Source organism: Podarcis cretensis, assembly GCF_951804945.1.
Source record: "Podarcis cretensis genome assembly, chromosome: 17".
NCBI lineage: Eukaryota > Metazoa > Chordata > Lepidosauria > Squamata > Lacertidae > Podarcis > Podarcis cretensis.
In genome coordinates, this window is record NC_137187.1 from 7,599,013 (window position 1) to 7,617,589 (window position 18,577).

An 18,577-nucleotide genomic window follows, 5' to 3' on the forward strand; every position below is an offset into this window, starting at 1 on the left:
TGCAGTCCAGATAGGTATCCACACAAAGCTGACATTTATAAGAAATGTGTTCAAATTATAATTTATATTCCAACCTCTTTCAAAAGATCTCAGGGCGATGTACAACGTTAAGAACACATTTTGTAGAGCCTAATGATAAAAACATAACACAAAGCATAACAATAGACAGCATGATAATAAAATAATGTAGCAAGGTGAGTGTATAGCCTTCTGATTTTTATATTTCTGTTTGCTAGATCTGAGCTGTTTAGGGTCATCGGGCTGACAGAGCCTCTTTGTACCTTGATGCTAAAACAGTGGCAATAGTTTGTTGGTACAGTGAGAGAAGCCTATAGCCTCCCTTGGCTACAAGTTGCCCAGACTGAGGGGATGGCTGTGGATCTGTGAACTGTCTGTGTCCAGGGCAGCTGTTTACCAGCTCCATCTGGTACACCGGCTGAGACTGCAGACTGTCTCCCCAGAGTGGTGCATGCTCTGGTTATCTCTCGTTTGGACTACTGCAGTGTGCTCTATGTGGGGCTACCTTTGAAGCTGACTCAGAAACTACAACTAATCCAGAATGCGGCAGCTAGACTGGCCACTGGGACCATATAACACCGGTCCTAAAGGATCTTCACTGGTTCCCAGTACATTTCCGAGCACAATTCAAAGTGTTGGTGCTGACCCTTAAAGCCCTAAATGGCTTTAGGGCATCTCCACCCCCATCACTCAGCCTGGACACCGACTGCCTTCTCCAAGGGTCTTCTGCTGGTTCCCTCACTGCAAGAAATGAGGTCATAGGGAACCAGCCAGAAGGCCTTCTCAGTAGTGGTGCCCATCCTGTGGAATGCCCTCCCATCAGAAGTCAAGGAGATGAAGAACTACATTACTTTTAGAAGACATCTGAAGGCAGCCCTCTATTGAGAAGTTGTTGTTTTTTCCACAATACATTTTTTATTAAAGTTATACACAGAACAGACATATACAAATAAGAAAATATACACAACAGAATAATAATAATAATAATAAAACACTACAATAGAAATACACAAGTCAGCATTTCCCTTCCTCCGACTATACAAAGACGGGTAAATTGGCTACATCAAAAAAAAAACCCCCAAAAAAAACCCTGAACTCCCTTCCACCCTTTTGGTAAGTATCAAATATCTTCTTCCGTTACGTATTGATTTTTAATCTAAGACCTTAGATTCACTCACTGATAGAGTTGTTCTAGCCCCGCCAATTCACTTTAAACATTTGTTCCAATATAGTTCCAATATTTACTCCAATTTTTCAGAAATTTCTGTTCATCTTGATCTCTTATTCTACCTGTTAATCTATCAAGCTCAGCATAATTTACCATTTTAATCTGCCAATCGTTCATGCTGGGAATGGTTTCCACTTTCCAGTATTGTGCCAACATAATTCTTGCTGCTGTGGTGGCGTAGAGAAATATCGTCTTGTCTTCTTTTTTGATTTCTTTACCCGTCATTCCCAGCAAAAAGGCTTCAGGTTTTTTGGGAAAGGTGTACTTAAGTATTTTTTTAAGCTCATTATAGATTGATTCCCAAAAGCCTTTCACCTTTTTACATGTCCACCATAGATGATATAGGTCACCCTCCACCTCACCACATTTCCAGCATTTCTTATCCTTTAATCTGTACATTTTGGCCAATTTCACAGGCGTGTGGTACCACCTATATAACATCTTCCAGACATTTTCTCTCAATGCCATACAGGCCGTAAACTTTATGTTACTATTCCACAATTCCAACCACCTTTCAAAATCGATGTTATAGCCAAAGTCGATTGCCCATTTAGTCATTGCCTCCTTCACCTCCTCGTCTTTTGTATACCACTCTAATAATATATCATAAATTCTAGACAAAGTTTTGTTTTTACCTTCTACTACCTCTATGTTAAATTTTGATTTTTTATCATCAAAACCTAGATTCTTCTTATCCTCTTTCAGCAGATCATTCACCTGGTGGTATTGCAACCAACCAGTGAATAAGCTTTTTATCTCTTCATAAGGTCTTAGTTTAAACCCTTGGTCTGTTTTTCTTAGCATTTCTTCATAAGTGGCGTTTTTCTCCTCCATATTTGTTTTCTTGATCGTTAAAACCTCTATTGGTGAGATCCACCAGGGGGTCTTTCTTTCAAGGAGGTTTTTATTCCTTTCCCATACCTGGTATATTGGTCCCCTAAAAATATGGTTTAAGAAACTCTTGTGGACCTTCACTTTCCCGTACCATAGGTACGAGTGCCATCCGTACTAATTATTAAAACCTTCCAGGTCCAATAAGTCTCTATTCTCCAGTTTTATCCAATCTTTTAACCAAAGTATGCACGCCGCTTCATAATACAAACTTAAATCCGGCAAAGAAAAACCCCCTCTTTCTTTTTTGTCTATCAAAATTTTCATTTTTATCCGTGGCCTTTTCCCCTGCCAGATGTATTTCGCCAAGGCTCTCTGCCACTCTTTACACTGTTTTAGGCCTTTGAGTATGGGGATAGTTTGAAATAAAAACAACATTCTAGGCAGAATGTTCATTTTAACAACAGCAATCCTCCCCAAGAAAGAGAGTTTCATCCTCCCCCAAATTTCCATATCTTTCTTTATGCTCCTCCAGGTGACCTCGTAATTATCCTTATATAGGTTTAAATTTTTGGCCGTGACCCAAATTCCGAGATATTTCACTTTCTTAGCTACCACAATTTCCGTCCTTCGTTCTAGATCTATCGTTTCTTCCTTTGTTAGATTTTAACCAACATTTTGGTTTTATTTTTGTTTACCTTAAGTCCTGCCACAGCTCCAAATTCGTCAATTTTTTGTAAAGCCTCTTTTACACTATGTTTTGGATCTTCTAAGGTTAATACGATATCATCTGCAAAAGCTTTGATTTTATATTCCCTCTTTCCTACCTTAACTCCTTTGATTTCTGTTGCTCCCCTCAGTCTCTCATTCAATATTTCTAATACTGTTATGAATAGTAGAAGAGACAGGGGGCAGCCCTGTCTGGTTCCTTTATGTATATTAAAGTATTCTGTTGTGGTGTTATTTGTTACCAGTTTTGCCTTCTGTTCCTTATATATTGCTTCTATGCCTTTTCTAAATTTCTCTCCCAATCCCATCGTTTCCAGACTTTTCTTTAAGAAATCCCACGAGATATTATCAGACGCCTTTTCGGCGTCTATAAATACTAAGGCCGCTTGTCTATCTATACTCATATCCAAATATTCAATAATATCTATCACGTTCCTTACATTATCCCTTAATTGTCTCCCTGGAAGGAAGCCCGTTTGATCTTTATGGATTTTATTGTTCAGAACCTTTTTTAATCTTTCTGCCATTATATCTGCAAATAGCTTGTAATCATTATTTAATAATGAGATTGGCCTGTAATTTTTCACTTCCAAGGTGTCTGCATCTTTTTTAGGGATCAATGTAATATATGCTTCCTTCCAGGTGTTCGGGATCCTTCCTTCTTTTAGTATATTGTTCATCACTTCTCCTAGCACTGGGGATACTTGATCACTTAGTGTTTTATAATATTTGGTCGGAAGGCCATCCGGCCCTGGCACTTTCCCACTTTTCATCTTTTTAATAGCCTTCTTTATCTCTTCTTGAGTAATTTTCTGGTCTAATATCTCTTTTTCTTCTTTTGAAATTTGCTTTAGGTGGTGTTCTTGCAAAAAGTAATCTATTTCTTGTTTTGTTTCCTTTCCTCTTTTATATAAATCCTTATAGTATTTTTGGAATATCTTTTTTATTTCTTTTGGTTCTTCCACAATCCTTTCTCCTTCCCTTATCTTACTGATCGTATTTTGTTTTCTTCTTTCTCTTATTTGCCACGCCAAATATTTGCCTATCTTATTTGCAGATTCAAACATCTTCTGATTCAACATTTTAATTTTCCATTCTACCTCTTGGTCAATTATTGTAGAAAATTTAGCTTGTAGTATCTTTACGTTCTGTTTTGCAGTCTCCTCACTGGGGTTAATAATTAAGTTTCTTTCATTTTCCATAATCTGTGTTAGGATCTGTTCTTTCTTTGTCTCTTTTTCTTTTCTTAATTGGTTATTTTTCTGTATTAAAAAACCCCTCATAACTGCCTTTCCTGCGTCCCACACCGTCTCTATAATAGTTTCCCCATTTAAGTTCCATTTGAAATAGTCTTCTATTGTCTCTATGGCCTTTTTTACAATCTTCTGGTCATTAAATAAAAATTCATTCATTCTCCATCTACCTATTTTAGTGTCCTTTCCTTTTAACTCAATGGATACCGCATTATGATCGGATATAGTTTGTGGAAGAATTTCCGATTTGATTAAATTCTGTGTCAATTCCTTCGATATCCAAATACTATCTATTCTCCCCCAGCTCTGGTTTGGATTTGAGAAAAAAGTATATTGTTTTATAGTGGGGTTTTTAAGTCTCCATGCATCAATTAATCCCAAGTTATTTACCATATCAAAAAATGATTGCGGTAATTTGCCTTCCTTCTTCTCTTGTTTTTTTGTTGATTTGTCTAGGCTTGGAGACACCACCCCGTTAAAGTCACCCATCAGTATCATTTTTTGGTCCATCCATTCCATCAATTTATCCCCTAGTTCAGAGTAAAAGGCGGATTTTTTATCATTTGGAGCATATACACCAACAACAATTATTTTTTCTCCCTGAAACGCCATCTGAACTATGACTAGTCTCCCTTGGTCGTCTTTATACAATAGTTGTGGGTCATATTTTTCCTTTATGTATATTACCACCCCTCTTTTCTTCACCCTGTCTGATGTCACAAAGTCTAATCCCAGTCTCTTATTACTTAGTACTCTCTTATGCTTATTTATTATATGCGTCTCTTGAAGACATATTAAATCACAGTTCTTTTTCAATAGTATATGTGCAATCTGATTCCTTTTATTTTTATTATTCAACCCATTCACGTTCCAGTTTAATATTTTTAACGCCATCTGTTATACAATATTAATTTATCAAATCTATATACAAACTACTGTTCTTTGTCTTCTTTCTCTGGTTCTTCTCTTTCTCCTATTGAGCTCTCCTCTCTTTCTTCTTCGTCACTCCCCCCGCCTTCCTCCCCCTGCTGGTTCCCCACCTCCTCCTCCCCCATCATTTTTCCCAGGTCCTTCTCGTATCTCCTTGCAAATTTTTGAAGTTCTGAAATAGTAGACAGTTTGAACTTTTTTTCCTTGAAATAAAATGAAATACCTTCCGGAAACTCCCATCTGTACAAGATCCCATTTTTCTTCAATTGATTTGTTAATTTTTTATATGGGTCTCTCCTTTGAAGAAATCTCGAAGGAATCTCTTTAAAAATGATTGAGTTTCCTTCAATATATAGCCTTTTAACATAGTTCTGTTTCAAAATTTCATTTCTTATCTCCAATGAATTAAACATGGCTATTACATCTCCTGGCAATTTTTTCCCTTTAGCTTTAGCCGATTTTATTCTTATTCGAAAAATATTTACTAAACAATGATTTATCTCTTCTTCTTTTCTGTCTAGCCAAATTGCCAGCTCTTTCACCACTTTAGCTCTAATATTCTCATTTATATTCTCTGGAATTCCTCTGAATTTCAGATTAGATTGATTTTGTCGCATCTGCGTCATAGCCATGTTATCCAACAACTCTTCCTGTATCTCTCCTATCTCTTTAACTTCTAGTCTAATCCTGTCCACCTCTTTCTTACTGTCTTTCATATCTTTTTGGACCCTCTTCATTGAATCCTCCAAAACCTTAGTTCTTACCGAGAGATCTTTAACTTTTCCTGTCAGTTCCCCCACCACTCCCTCCAGTTTCTTATCTAAGGTATTTTGTACCTCTATTAATTTTCTCTCAATATACTGTTCATTATTTTTGAATTCCTTTCTTATTTCGGCCATCAAGCTATCATAATCTCTAATTTCTCTTGCCTCCTTCACCTCTTCTTGTCTTGAAGGCCTCCTTTCCGCTGGTGTTGCCACCCCCTTTTTAGAACCGTTCGGCATTATATATTTAGAGTTGGTTCCTCCTATAGTACCGGTGGGATAAAATATAGAAATAACCAGGCTAACGTCTCTCAAGTAGTACAGCAAGGGTCCAAAATTAACTTGGTTGGTACACTTCAAAAAAAAAAATTAGCCCTTAATAGGGTATCAGATGGTAACACACTTTTACCTGGACCTTAAATCAAGGCACGTATTTAAATCTTTTAAGTCTTGGGGGTGAGTATAGTAAACGTCTGAACCACCAAAAACACTTCCAGACTCAGGGGCAGGGTCCTACAATACCGTATTCTTTTGAGTTAGAGATTGGACGCAATCTCCCCTTGATCCAACGTTAATGTATATCTCTTTAAGTCCCGAAGTGTATGTCTCTTTAAATCCCGAAGAGAGTCGCAGCCATCTAGGAAAGTCGGGAACGTATCAGATTGAGATGACGAAGTAAAATCCCCCTTTAGCTTGTTAAATATGGCAGTCTCTCACAGTCTCATAGTCTCTATCTTTAGATAAAAAGTACTAGAAGAGAGCCTATACTCCACACACCATTTAAATCACAACACTCCCAAAACGCCACAATCATAGAGTTTGGAAACAAAGGTCCTCCGCAGAAGCCCACGCTGGCTATAACACTCTCCGTCCCGGTGAAACAGAAAGATCCTTTCCCCTTCTCTCTAGTCCATTAAATAGTTTCGCTGTTACATTGCTGTTACCTTGCCTCCGACTCTTTATACTTTGTGTCCGAGGTCTTTCCACCACACTCTCTTGGCAGCTAATTATTCTTGTTTCCTCTCTCCCAGCGTCTCGCTATACTCTTTTTTCACCTTACCGCCAGTGGTGGACTCCTCCTTTCGCCGCTTATTTCGTCTCCGCTGGGTTCTTATCTTAAAGTTCCTTTAATCTTATCTAAATATTTTCTAGTATTTCTTTTATCCCACTGCTTTTTCCACAGTGTTTTATAGCTGTTTCCCAGCTTTTCCGCTGTTGTTGGAGGTCCGCCGCTTTCCCTCGGAGCCTGAGGCTTCACAACATGGAGTCTGTTGCTTCCCCTTTACGCTGCAGCTCCAGCCTTGTTAAACGCCGGCAACACAGGCGAGCACAGGCAGCGTCGCTGGGTACTTTGTCCCCCAGGATATTCCTCCTGCGGTTTTGGGGTTCACGGAGCCTTCGTGACCCCTCTAAATCTCCATGTTGTTCGAGACCCCCCGGAGGGTTATCTCGCGCTCCTTTCCGCGGCCGCGGCGTCCCGGAAGTCCCCACTGACCTGTTGAGAAGTTTTTAATGCTTGATGTTTTCCTATGTTTTTATATATGCTGTAAGTTGCCCAGAGGGACGCGGGTGGCGCTGTGGGTAAAACCTCAGCGCCTAGGACTTGCCGATCGTCAGGTCGGCAGTTCGAATCCCCGCAGCGGGGTGCGCTCCCGCTGCTCGGTCCCAGCACCTGCCAACCTAGCAGTTTGAAAGCACCCCTGGGTGCAAGTAGATAAATAGGGACCACTTACCAGCGGGAAGGTAAACAGCGTTTCCGTGTGCTGCGCTGGCTCGCCAGATGCAGCTTGTCACGCTGGCCACGTGACCCAGAAGTGTCTTCGGGCAGCGCTGGCCCCCGGCCTCTTAAGCGAGATGGGCGCGCAACCCCAGAGTCGGACACGACTGGCCCGTACGGGCAGGGGTACCTTTACCTTTAAGTTGCCCAGAGTAGCTGGGGAAACCCAGCCAGATGGGTGGTGTATAAATTATTATCATCATCATCAACATCCTTATTTATAGGACTTGTAGCACTGGATTGGTCATTTTTGTGTGACCTGAGGTCCCAAGCCAAAGGATTTGGGAGTTGTACAACGATTGCAGTTGGGACTGCCTGCAGTTCCCTTCTCTAGCCAGCAGTCTTGGTTGATCTGTGAGGTACTGCAGAACTTTTAACTGATAGGCTTGTATTATAATGGACTATACTTAGTTCTGTTACATTGACTGAATATCTATGACATTTAGTTGCATTTTGTTGTACTTGGAATGAGTTTACACATTATATTGAAAATTTTAGTTGCCTCCTCTAGTTATTATCACACAGGGTTTTTGCCTGCCTGCTCAGAGTTATCTCTTAATGTCTTCTTTGTCTTTGTGTGAGCTTTGGGGAAGCAGAATGCACCTGGTTTTTTTGGTGTGGTTTTTTTAGCTTTCTTAATCTTCATGAACCAAATTGATGCTTTTTTCATGTGCCAGTTTCATAGGGTATGTACATCTGCATAACACAACCGTCTCATACTTTTTCCACAGAATAACAAATAGTTCCAGATTCGGGGCACTTTTTTTAGCAGTTTAGGCAGGTTTCGTTTGAATGAGATTTCAATAAAGCAGTTATGAAATTACACTGATGACCTGGGGGCAGGTTGTTTGTTAGCTTAAGAGACAAACTTCATTGTTGCCATCAAACATATAACGTGTGGTTCCCCATTTGGCTCCCTAAACAACAAGCAGGAATGTTTCTTTGCAAAGTAGAATAGCCTGTTTTTAATATTGGTTTATGGCATCTCATCTTCCCTCTTGCTTTATTGCTCAGGGATGGGGCCCGATTTCTCAGCAATGGTTATGTTCTGGGATTGCCTATCAGTTTCAGTGCTGGCTGTGTTGGGGAAATCCAGGACACCTTTGGTTCTTTTCTTGGGATGTTGGCAGGGCAGATGATGGTCAGTGGTACATGGAACGTCTCTGCTCAGGATCATTGACTAGTGAAGGGGTCCAAAATGGTGGCTTAATTTTTCAAGACATGCTTCTGGAGGTCATGGGGTTTGAGTATCGCTGGGATATACATCTGATGGGGTCTTACTCTTTGCCATCTGATACCTACTACAAATGTCTTAAGAAGGAAAATGCTTATCACGATTTGTTCAGTTAAACTTCTGCCTTGTCCTTTAAAATTTGTGTTTGCTTCAATCAGCATAGGATGGGATGTGAGACCATTTAATTGTGTTTCCTTCTGGCTGAACAAAGGTTTCTAGTTCTTTTGCTAAGGAGTAATTTGTGCAGACATAGAAATAAGTTTCTATGGGTTAAGTTGATGGCACCCTGATCCAAAATATGCTTGAGTTGGAAAGAAATTCCGTTGACTTTCACAGAGCTTACTTACAAAGGTTATTAGCGTTCAGGGCTCTGAGGACATTCTGCAAAAAAAGGGCTATATAGTTTGGAAAGAAAAACAGGCGATGGTGGATAACAGTAAGCATACACAGGCTAGGTGTGTACAAAGTATAATTGTGTCGCTGCTTTTCCCCATTATGCTGCAGAAATTATACAGAAGTTACTGAGCATCATGACCTAATTTGACAATGAAGCATTCAGTTTAGTTAACATCCTTAAAGCAGTGTTAGTTTTGTGTGCATCAAGCAACATTGACAATGAGCCTCAATTATCCAGATGGTATTTTTCTTGGGTTATGAGGAGCTTTTAAAACCTGCTAAGAAAACGTTCTTATTTCTTTGCTCTCTTGACAAATGCTTTCTCTCTCTTTCTTTTTTTTCCTCCCTTGTCTGTCCTTCCTTTGCATCCATTCTTCCTTCTCTTCTCCCTTCCTTCTAGGGGGGAAAATCTTACCTTTCTCTTGTTAAACCTGTCCTATAGCAAAGCAGTCGCTGGAGCAAGGAGAGTTTGTATGTGAGCGATTGATTCTTACTCCATCTGCGTCCTTCTGTACTCTGCATCTGGTAGGAAAAAAGAAGGAAGGAATGCTGTCCACCCTACTGCTTCAATGGTAACGTCCCGCCTCTTAACTCTCGGTGCAATGCAAATTCAAACTTGAATCTACTGCAGGTTTACCATTGACTTTTGGAACCTCTGAAATGCATTAAATTAGGCTGAATACTGAAATGGAGATGGGTGGAGGGGGCGGGATGTGATGTGAGAATATGTAAAATGGAAGTTGGGCTGCTGGAGCCAGTGGAAAAAACTGGATGCTAATTGACCCCTCTCTAGTACGCAACTTGGCTCACTCTTCTTAAACCATGCTCATGCTGGCCACATGATCCAGAAAAACTGTCTGCGGACAAACGTCGGCTCCCTCAGCTAGTAAAGCAAGATGAGCGCCGCAACCCCAGAGTCGTTCTCGACTGGACTTAACTGTCAGGGGTCCTTTACCTTTAAGTTACTTGCTATGCAGTCACATCTCAATGGTGCACCTGCTCTCTGTTTGTTGCACAGTATTCTGGCTGAGATGATTGCTCAGTGGACACTCAACACCCTGGTTTGCACAACATACTAAGCTATGGTTTATAAACCATGGTTTAGTTAACCATAGCTCAAAATGGTCCAAACGGCGCCATGCAACTTAAATATAGGTTACAAATTATGGTTAGCAGGCACTTGTTAACCAAGATTTGCAGTCAGTTGATAAAAGTTGGCTTACATTAACTTTAGCTTATAATTAAGCTATAAAACAGGCCTGTTCTACAGCACAGAGATTTGCTTTTGGACTCCATCTAGCTTTGAAATTGCATTGACTTGTCTGACAAGGAATTCTTGTGGGCCTGCCAGGAAACTCCTCTGCATTATAGGGTTTACATAGCACTTACACCATCGGCCAAGACCTCTGCATGCATTTGAGTGTGCTGTCAAGCAGACTTAACAACCTCCTGAGGCAAATAGTTGCAAACAGCAACCTGTTTTTCAGGGACGCTCCCCCATAATAGATAGTCTTCTCACTGGACAAGCCTTGGTGAACTTCTGAGAACATCGGAGAGCCCTGGAACACAGAGCGAAAATCATTAAGCTACATTTATAGAAAGAACAGAGCAGCTATTTACTTGTTAACTTAAGAAATCTGCGTCTGCTGTTGCAACTTCCTAATGCGATAATAAATGAGAGATTTAATTAGCAAGGACATGAACTCTCTCCTGCAAAACAGAGGCAGGATGGGAAGCCTCTAACTTCTGAGCTCTGCCAACCTCAAGGAAGTAGCAACGTCCAATTCTGAACTGAACTCGCCAAGCTTGCAACGCCAATCTTACGCTCTTCATTCTTTGTTAGATAATATTTGTGCAGGATAATTAATGCGCGCCAGCTGTTGCACATGTTGCAATTTTGGAGCAAAGAGCTCTGTGTGGGATTGGCTGACTTAGGAGAGCCAACGGGATTTTTGTCTGCCCAGACTTGACAGAAACCTACAGCTGCTGCTCTAGGCAGAAGTCCAGCTGGCTCTCTGAACCAACTGGTAATTTTAGGCTTCTTATTTGAGGAGCGCAGTGGAGGTGTGTTGAGTATCCTCAAAACGGTATCTGTACAGTAACTCGTAAAAGTTAGCTTTGCTGATTTCTAGTGATATATAATATATAGTGACATAAAACCCTGAGGGCTTGTCCACACTCTCACTTGTCCTGTGCTTTAGAAAGGTCCAAGCGATTTTCCATGTGTCCCTTGCTAACCACACCACTCCCACTGGAAAAACCCACTATTTAGCGTGAAATTGGAGCAAGCGTCAATCCGGAGAAAACCTGATTGACGTTTGTTCTCTTTCAGCTGTTGTTGGCATCCTTTTGTTTCAAGTGACAGAGGAGTCTGCCCTGTGGGGCAAAATCAAGCCGCAGGAGAATAACAGCGCCAGCTGAGGCTGGCAATTCCCGTGTTGGTTTTGCTGGTTTAGCAGCACTGGAGCGATCTCTCTGGGGCACAAGCCTGGGCAGCGTGTATGGAGTTCCTGGGCTGCCCAGATGACAAGACCCTGTTCTCGGACCCACTGACATGGTCCAAAGGAAAGCAGGGCAATACGTTTGGCACCAGCTTGGCTGCAGGAGTTGCTGGAAGGAGGCGTACAAGGCACCATCCAACCATCTTAGGGACTCCCTCGCCTGGTTTAGCCGGCCAGTCAAATCCGTTTCCCAGGGTGTGTCTGCTGTCACATGCTGACAGCTTCTAGGAGCCACAGGTGAGAGCTGAGTGCAGGTTGGGGACCAAAGGTGGACAAACTACCCCAGAAGGAGCACAATGTGTCCCCCACCAGAGGTACCACCCCTCCCCTAAAACCCCATACAAGTTTTCCTGTGTGAAAGCAGCGGGGCAAGCAAAGTTGTGGATGAGGCTTTAAACAATTAAGAACTAGGAGACCCTTCTTCAGAGGCAGTGTAGAGATTGTGAATTTTGTGAAATCTTTGAAGGCAGGATGCTTAGCTAAGTCTTCTTTTTGCTAGTTGATTATTTTAATCATTCAAATTACTATTTATACCCTGCTTTTTAGCCCTGAAAAGTGTCTTCCTAGTTAGCAAACGAAGAGGGAGTGCTGATAATACAAATTCTCTTAACTTTCGCCGAGCAAAAATAAAAATAGAGATGTTTATTTGGGGCTGGAATTTGTGTGTTGACTTCAGCATTGTAATATATAAATAGAAAATGCGCTGGGAAGATGTAATAACAGAAATAAATGCCATCCTAGTTCATTAAGGAGCTCAAATTAGGTCTGCTTTCTGTCTTCTCGGGAGAGAACTCGGAGGTGATGTCAAAATGTTGAGTTGTGTTCATGTTGGGGGTAGCTAAATTAATGATAGCCCAATACTAGAAGGAAGCTGTTGGTTTGAGTAAAACTAAATGGTGTAATTAAGTGTGGCATTTGTTATTAATGGAAAATTTAAGAGTCCCCTCTCAATCTCTGTGTGCATATTTTGTTATTAAGACTCAGGAAAAAGCAAGAGAGAAAAAACACCCACATTTTTTCTGACTTTCCCTTCCCCCTGTGGGTTTGGTCCTTCCATCTCTCTAGGGGTTAAGGGGCTGCTTGAAAGGGCTGGTTACCTAGCACATATACTGGGCTTGACAGTTTTCCAAAACACTGGAACAAGTTCCTCCCTTGTGTCCCCGCAGATGGAAGATAGAAATTTGATTTCTTTGTTGTTACCCCTATTTCCCACCCCCACCTCCCCAGGTCTACCAGTCTTTCTTCGACCAAGACTTTAATCTTTTTCTCCCTCTGCTTTTTCCTTGTCCTGTTAAATTTGCAAAATAAGAAGAATAAGAATGACTAGAGCCTCTGCAAGCTGTACATTGGTTCCAGATGAAGTGTTTTTTCCCCCTAAGGAGGCATGTTTCACCATACTCTGCTGCTGGCCAAACTAGATGTTCTGTGGGTTTGGGAAGCTGGATCTCTGCCAAACCTCTAAAAAGCAGCGGGGGGGGGGGTGCAATTTTGGAGGGAAGAAATTAGGTGGGGGCAGGATCCACCCAGTCTCTCTCGGAGGTCCAGAGAGGCCTAGGCCACTTCCAGCTTTTGAGAAACACACAGAAACAAAATAAGGCACCAAAAAAAGAGTGGGAGGTTTGGACACATTCAGCATGGTCTACATTTGTGCCATCAGAACTGATCTGTTTCTATTTATTTCCCTACGTAAGGGAGCTTTTAAGTGTTTAATGCTTTACAGTATTATGTTTTTATATATGTTGGAAGCTGCCCAGAGTGGCTGGGGCAACCAGTGGGGTACAAATAAATTATTATTATTAATTATTGCTGACATTTACAAACCGTCTCAGTTCTTTAACAAAACTATATCTGTTAACAAAAAAATAATCATATATTTTACCAAATATGTGAAGGAGAGTTAAGTGGCTGGCACAGCTGCAACCATCCCAGATATGTTGTCAAAGGGTAGCAGATGATGAAACTGGAAAAATAAATAAATCTTTCCTATGTAAATGTTCTCTTGCCCAGCTGAATGTCAGCTTTGACCTGCTTTTAATAATAATAATAATAATAATAATAATAATAATAATAATAATAATTTATTATTTATATCCCGCCCATCTGGCTGGGCCTTCCCAGCCACTCTGGGCGGCTTCCATAAAAACCAAAAATACAGTAAAATCACACGTTAAAAACTTCCCTGAACAGGGCTGCCTTAAGATGTCTTCTGAATGTCAGGTAGTTGTTTATCGCTTTGACATCTGCTGGAAGGGCGTTCATATTTACATCTTCTTGAACTGTTTCCAAGTGTTCAGTTTGTCTATGTTAAATACATGGCAGATGGATCAGCTGACCCAAAACCACCTGACCAAACTTGGATGGACTGCAAAGAAGTTGTGTGTGTTGTGCAAACAGACAATGGCTCTGTTGCTTCTGTATTGAGTAGATGAAATTAATACGCAGCTAAATTTGGGCAACACAATTTTGGACTGTTCCTCCCCCCCCCCCCCCAAAGGAGGAGGTCAGTGCAAGACCCAAGAGGAACCTTACTGCTGTCTTGTCTTGAAAATAGTTTTAAGATAGAGTTTTATTTTCTCGGTTCAAATCTCTCTCCTTATGTTCTGTTTCACTTCATCAGGTTTCAGCGCTGTGTCCAACCCCACTTCTCCATTTCTTGTTACATATGAACTAGCAGATATTCTGTTTCCTAATTTGTTTTCTGTGTTGATTTTGCCTGTCACAAAGCAGCAAGCAAGTTACCCCAGAACATTTTAAGCCAAGTATTTTGTACTTTTTAAAAAAAGGAAATAGTTCAAATTCTGACCCAAGAAACTGAACCCTGCATTATACATTATACCTATACATTATGCAGATTTAGTAGATTTTCATACTTTCAGGTTTCCCCCCACCTTATCCCCCAAGCTCAGAGCCTTTGTTTAAAAAACAAAAACCTATACTTCGTAGAAGTACTGTGGGTGCCAGCAAAAAATGGCAGCAAAAAAGAGGTGACTGTACTCTCTATTGGTGAGTGCCATGACCAACCCCCCTGCCCTGCTTATCTGTATAATGCTTATTTAGGAAAAAAGGAAAATTGGAAGTGCAGACATACATTTACATACACGTGTATGTAATTACACACACAAAATTACAACATTGTAAAAAACAATATATTGAAGAGTATTTCACCTTACATTTCAGTGAATCTATTTGTGGTTCAGAATAGCTTTTGGTTTTTTTACAGTAAAATCCTGGAGAAGAGGAGGTTAAGGGGTGATATGATAGCCATGTTCAAATATATAAAAGGATGTCACATAGAGGAGGGAGAAAGGTTGTTTTCTGCTGCTCCAGAGAAGCGGACACGGAGCAATGGTTCCAAACTACAAGAAAAAAGATTCCACCTAAACATTAGGAAGAACTTCCTGACAGTAAGAGCTGTTCGACAGTGGAATTTGCTGCCAAGGAGTGTGGTGGAGTCTCCTTCTTTGGAGGTCTTTAAGCAGAGGCTTGACAACCATATGTCAGGAGTGCTCTGATGGTGTTTCCTGCTTGGCAGGGGGTTGGACTCGATGGCCCTTGTGGTCTCTTCCAACTCTAGGATTCTATGATTCTATGAAATCCTCTGTATGAGTTCCGTTGAGTTTACTTTCTCAAAAATTTGTGTTTAGGGCTGCAGCTTAGAATTTTGGTAGCTTTTCATCCAGCCATTTAGTTGACATTCTACAGGAGCTTAATGGTTCTCTAAATATCTTTAGGACCTTGAACCCACCCAAACCTGTCTCTGGCAAGAATTTAACATTGTTGCATTATAACCTTGTTGCATTTAAATAAATTATAAAGGTGTCAGTTCATTAAAGCATACTCAAGATATGGAAATGTACAGAAGTGAAAGTTGGTTGTCTCTGGTGAGATGGCTTCTTCTTAAGTGCATGTGAAAAGGAGGAGGGTGTACATGAAAGGCTTTTATTTCCGAATCCTTTGCTTAAGGCGCTTGGCTTGTGATTTCCTTCCTGCAATTTTTTCCCTGTAGTTATTTATTGCCCTGGGGAAAAGAGGTGGGGGGGGAGTTGGAACTAACACAATTCATTCAAAGAGGGGATTAACCACTAGAAAACAGTGCCAGGGAATCTGTTAGACAATCTTGGTTTGTTATGTTTAAATTTCCCTAAAAGGAAGCGCAGTCAGCATTAATAAAGATTTTTAATAGTGCATTTCCAATATACAGAGAGCTTCATACACACTTAGGCAGGAGCTTATGAACAGCCAAAGCTGCAATAGGGACTTCATTAAATCCACCTAATGAGTTCTTGGTTTGTTAGTTATTTTTTGTTGATTTTCAAGATGATTATATAAAACCAAACCTATCTGCTATTACATTGGTGTAGGTGAGCACCTCATACAGTATTGTTGTATATTATATAACTAAAGGGATGTGAGACAATTGCCAAATTGTCTGTGTGCATGGTCTATGATATCCATATAGATTTGGCTATTTCTGGCAAAGAGATGTACATATTTTGATCCATGGTAAATTGAATAAAGTCCCACCATACTGCACGAAAATACGTATTGTGGTTTTGCTTTACCCTGTATCAATTGTAGATTGGACATTATCTTCTCTGAGATTACAACAGACCAAATGTTCTTATGCCAAAGTTGTATAGACAGGTTGTCTAACTCCTTCCTGTGCTGTACTCTTGAATTCATGGATGAGATGAGATTTTACCAGAGGTCTTCTCAACTCCCCCTCTTAGCTGCCCACCTTAGTGGGGAAAGAGGAGAGGGCCATACAGGGATACTACTTTGGGCAGCAACCAAGTCATCTTTGTGTTTAGTTCTTCCACAATCTACATCATTTTGTTAACCCTTTTTATTTTTGTGGCCATTCAGCAAGGGAGCTGGGGACACGGAGACCCCCGGCAGCAGGCAGGGCAGGAATCCATGTGTGGGGGTGCCTGGCTCGCACCCCCTCAAAATCATGCACCTGGGGCTACACACACACCCCGGTCCTCCCCACGCTCCAACCCTGTAGTAATCTACTAAATGGACCAATGTTCTGATTCACGATAAGGCACATACTTCCTGTGTCCTATGAAGTTATCTTAAAGGTTTTGGTAGGACCTGCTGTCTCCCACTGTGCACATTTTAACATAATAATCCTCATCCAGCATATCATAACTGTTGTATTTTATCCCCTGAATCACTTCTTGTGGGGGGTGGGACGCCGACACAACTAACAAATGTAGTACAGCGGTACCTCGGGTTAAGTACTTAATTCATTCCGGAGGTCTGTTCTTAACCTGAAACTGTTCATAACCTGAAGCACCACTTTAGCTAATGGGGCCTCCTGCTGCCGCCACACAATTTCTGTTCTCATCCTGGAGCAAAGTTCTTAACCCAAGGTACTATTTCTGGGTTAGCGGAGTCTGTAAGCTGAAGTGTATGTAACCTGAAGCGTATGTAACCCGAGGTACCACTGTACTGTAGTAACAAATCTCTCCCCTCCCCTCTCTGTGTGGTAACCAGGCAGAAGGTTGTCCTCTCAAAAATGCCTAATTGTTTCTGAACTGAATGTTACTCTGCTGCTACAGTTAAAAATCCTGTTCTGGAGAGTGTACATTTAAATAGGCTTTAAAAAGGGTAAAGACCTAGCAATACAAATGTACTGTCACGAAAGAGAGAGTTGCAAGCTTGTCACGATAAGCCTTAAAGGAGAAAGAACACTTGTCGTCTCTTCAGTAGGGCTTTTTCTGTCCTGCAGCACTTTCTAATGCTAACCTTGAATGCTGGCATGAATTGTGGTTTCAGTGTTATCTGCATTGTTATCAGTGTTTTTCTGCATGGAACGCCTGTTTGCTTGATATGAGGTAAACATAAATTATTAGCTGAGCACACACACACCCAGCAGGTGTTTATTTGGAAGCTGTGAGAAGTCATGGAAGCTGTGGTTCTACATTTGTCCTGCTGTTAGGATCTTGGATGGGTGAATGCTTGAGGGGTCATTATTACAAAGCTTTTCTGTCCATAAAGGTTCAGTGCCATTTCACATAACCCAACTGGGATTGTTGCTTTCATGTGTCTGGACTTGAGCCATGCCGATAGCAAACGGGTTGTGAGATTACGCCACTAAGGTGAACAAGTGCAAACTTGCTGATAACACTTTGTTTTGTTAAATTCATCTCCTTACTGGAGAAGTAACAATGTCACAGGGGAAACTATAATATAGAATATTAAATTAATTTAGCAGTTACATAGAAATGAGAGAGGCAGTGTCAGGCTGGACAGACTTTAAGCTTGCAAGGTTTACGTTGCTTTTACTTCAAACCATGAAGTCCACCCACTAGAGCCAAACACTGGCTTAAAGAAACAGCCAGCGTGCACTTTGAATTAAGGAGCAAGGCACCTTGGGGTCATTTCAGCCCAGGATTTTCTTTTCATTACCAGAACTGAGCTCACAGGCCTTTACTCGAATATCCATGCTCAGTCCCGTCCCCCCTAGCTTTCTCCATTTCAGTAGCCTAATTTGGTGATGGAGTTGCTTTTGTTAACCAGTGGGGAGCCAGAAATCCTTTGTGATCTACTGCAAATTACCCAGAGATCTACCAGTAGATCCTGTTTTACCTTTACCACTCAGAGAGCCACTGTCAATCAATGTGCTGAGCTAGATGGACCAAATGTTCTTACTCCCACACTAGGGAGCCAGTGTGGTGTAGTGGTTGAGAGCGGTGGACTCGTAATCTGGTGAACCGGGTTCGCTTCCCCGCTCCTCCACATGCAGCTGCTGGGTGACCTTGGGCCAGTCACACTTCTCTGAATTCTCTCAGCCCCACTCACCTCACAGAGTGTTTGTTGTGGGGGACGAAGGGAAAGGAGAATGTTAGCCGCTTTGAGACTCCTTCGGGCAGTGATAAAGCGGGATATCAAATCCAAACTCTTCTTC

The 18,577-nt window shown here is 41.2% G+C and overlaps 1 protein-coding gene and 1 long non-coding RNA gene across 2 annotated transcripts in view; both read left to right on the forward strand.

The window, feature by feature from the left end:
- Window positions 1-18,577, forward strand: part of LOC307206634 — a 153,280-nt gene that overhangs the window by 118,593 nt on the left and 16,110 nt on the right. The window lies entirely within an intron of this gene.
- The window catches only part of B4GALT1 (beta-1,4-galactosyltransferase 1), a 57,792-nt gene that overhangs the window by 23,105 nt on the left and 16,110 nt on the right, over window positions 1-18,577 (forward strand). The window lies entirely within an intron of this gene.